Raw genomic sequence first — 3,633 nt, 5'->3', positions numbered from 1 at the left:
GTAGGTTCAGGGCAGGGGGTGGAGATGGCATTTAGCACACCATGGCATTGCCAAAGATTTGTTGTTCAAGTATGCCACATAGGATGCCTCTGGGTTCTGCTCCACAGAGCCTGTCATGGGAAGAAGTTTGGGTAGTGACAGGAGTCCCTTTGAGCACTCTGCTGCTTGGGGCAGCCCCATAGAATCACAAGACAGCAAGAGGGTGGGCAGGAGGTGGGCAGGCGAATCCCGGTTCCTGTTGAGCAAGCTGACCACTCACATGAGCTGGCAGTCAGAGAGAAGGGGGTTTCCAACCAGAAGAGCTCTCTATGGAGCTCCACCCTTTGTAATAGTGGTCAGTGCTTGGAGTCATGTGTGAAATGTGAAGGAGGAAGAGTCAACTGCATGGTTTGGAAGAGTCTGCTGGCCTCTCTTGCCAGCCTGCTTGGTCTTTGTTTCTAAAGCACCTGGAGAACCTCCAGGATTCTATTTTATTACACCTCAGTTGGTGGGGAAATAAATTGCCAGCTTCTAATTAAGGATGACATTGAGAGAAGGGATCCTGAGGCCCTAGGTGGGGTGAGCACTTTAGAAATCACCCCTATAGGTCTCAGCCCTTGGGCTGCCACCTCCTTCTCCAGGTTCTGAGGCTTTACCTCTGTGTAAGGTGTCTGGGTCCAATATGTTCATGAAAATGAGGCTGTAGAAAGTGAGGAGACAGAGAAGCCCCATGGCCACTGGAAAGACTCATTCTCCACTCTGGGCCAGGGCTCGGCAGCTGAAAACAGAGACAGACTAAGTTCTAGTCTGGGGCAACCCAGAGTGCCCCCTGAGGCCTGGCCCACCTGAGATAGAACTCACACACCTTAAGGACAATTTTAAATATCTAGTCTAGAAACACGCCACAGACACCATCAAATGTCACTAGCGTTACCCACCAGGCTTCAGGCACTCTAGATCTCCATGCTTCTGACTATATATCCTTCTTCCCCTTCCTGATCCGTTCTCTCCACTTCCCTGTCTCTTAACTATCACTATTTTCCCTTCCAGCTCTTTGTAAGAAACCTAGCAGTTGCATGGGAGACTCATGGGATGGAGAAAAAGAGGCCACTCAAAGTGGCCAGTGCTGCCACTTTAAAAGATGCCCAAAGGCTTGGCTGGAGTTTTGGGTGAAGGTGAGAAAACAATTGAGACCATCTTGGCTCGTCGCCTGCTCTCAAACAAATGAGAGCTACCAGATGTCTCTTCTGGGTTTATACCCAGAGTGCCATGACTACAAGTGTGACATCAGAGAGGTTCTGGAATGGGGGCTCTGGCTGCTTCCAGTGGCTTCTATGTGCAAAGTTCCTCAGCCCCCATATACATATGGTGATGTTGGGAGTAAATCTGCTCTTCTCTATCCAGATAATTTTTGTGTTAAGTTTTATTATTTAGAGAAACTAGTCTTAAGGATTTTTATTATGTAGAACTCTGTTTGTAGAACTCTGTTTAAAGAATCACTGTTAGTTTAGAGGATTACATTACACTGCAGATTCTGAATGTTTCTTTAAAACTAAAAATGGTTAAAATAAGAACAGCAGTGTAATTATGGTGCTGTTACTTGCTTCTTGGTATACTAGTTGTATTCATATCTTTCACATACACAAATCTGTTAAATTTTATTAGATTTACAAGAGTATTCCACCAAGCTGTTGTTTTTCAAATTCAAGTTTAAAGAAAAGATTTGGGATTGATTATAAAAATTGTTTCTTACATTATAGCTATTATACAAACTCAATATGGCTTTACTCTTGCTAATATCATATTTTTATTGTAAACTTCATAATGTTTTCTGTTAATGCCTTATACAAGTACAACTTTCACTAAAACAACCAGAGTTCATTAGAGATGCTAGGTCTTCATTGATAAGACAGACAAGATGTAAGTCTGACTCTCAGTCCTAAGATTGAGTCCAATTAAATATAAGAAGTAAGATGAGGACAAAGGTAGACATTAAAGTTAAAACCCAGTACTTCTACTTAAAGAATTGTAGAGTTGGCTTGCTGGTTATTGATTACCAAAAAACCAAAGGCTGTATGCTTTCTGTGATATGAGGATACTAATTCACAACTGGGGGGAAGAAAAGAGTCGTTCTGGATTAGGTAGAAAGAAGAGAAGGGAAGGATGGGTATAAGGGTAGAAAAAATAGTAGAATGAATCTAATATTATTACCCAATGTCCATGTATGACTATACAACAAATGTGATTCTACATCATGTACAACCAGAAGTATGAGAAATTCCATGATATGTTGATGTATCAAAATGCATTTCATTGTCACATATAACTAATTATAACTAATTAAAAATGATTAGGTGATACAAGTATATATATACAAATACAAAATATTGCATAAAAACTGAAAAGTATCAAACCATCTTCCTAGTGAATAAGTAAATATAACTAAAAATTTGGGGCCCTAAATTAACTGTTTGCTAGACAGTCTATGAGAACTTTGTATATACTATCTATTGCCTTCATGGGGCCTCATCATAGTAAAGTCTGACACTATAATCAAGTTCAAACTTCTAGTAGTACTAGTTAGAATACAAAATTCTTGGTCTTTCTGATTATAATTATTAATCAGTAGTTATCCCTGTATCCAAACTTTATTGTTTTTACTTCTACTAATTTCTTAATTTTTCATGTTATAATCTTTCAATGTTATTTTTCATATTTTTTATTTTTTGTAATTTTGTGCATATTTTATCATTTTCAAAGTTGACTTATCCAAACATACTTAGTATTTAAAGTTAGAAGTGAAAGTATTAATAGTAGATGTTAAAATAAGCTTTTGTGGATAATCAGATCTGAAGTCCTTTTGTGGATAATAAATATATTAAAGGTCTGAAGAACCTAGAATTAAATGAACTTGAAATTTTAGGTTTTGAAGTCTGACACTTGTCTTCCAAAGTTGGCCAAAACAATACCTCCATCTGCAAATCAGTCCTTACAATTCTCCCATCAAGTTGTAGAAGATATTTTTATACTTACTTGTATCTGATGGCCCAGTGATTACTAGGCCTGTCAAATATGCAGAACTGACACTGTGACAGTGGTGGTCATAACCCTTAACTAGCCTGGATGTGTCCATTTCCTGGCTGTTGTAAAGTAGTCACCATATATTAAGCACAGCTACCCACACCTAACTTAAATAGAGGGACCTAGATGATGGGAGGCCACATTAGGGATATAAAAGCCAGGAAAAGTAAGGTGCTAGAGTGAAAATGCCTTCTCAGAAGTTGATCTCCCATCATCAGCTGATCCCAGTTGACGCCAAATGGAACAGAGGTGACCACCCACATCAACACTTCCTCATCTTCTGACCTTTAAAAAAAAGAGCAAAAGAAAATGTTCAATAATTTCAAGATATTTCATTTTGAAGTCATTTTTAACATAGTGATCAATAATTGAAAGGGATTCAGCAAAGTGTGTCTACTGATGTGCCTTCATATTTTAAAAACATTTGAATGGCAGCTAGAGCTTATTTTATCACTGAATTGCTCAGTTTGACCACTTTGCTCTTCTAATTCTGGAATAACTGGAGATTACTTTATATCTTATACCAGTCACATATTAACTATGTGAGTTCTCAACATCCCAGCTTTATTTACC

The sequence above is a fragment of the Marmota marmota genome, unplaced genomic scaffold (assembly GCF_001458135.2).
Source record: "Marmota marmota marmota unplaced genomic scaffold, marMar, whole genome shotgun sequence".
Lineage (NCBI taxonomy): Eukaryota > Metazoa > Chordata > Mammalia > Rodentia > Sciuridae > Marmota > Marmota marmota.
This window is presented reverse-complemented; position numbering follows the sequence as displayed.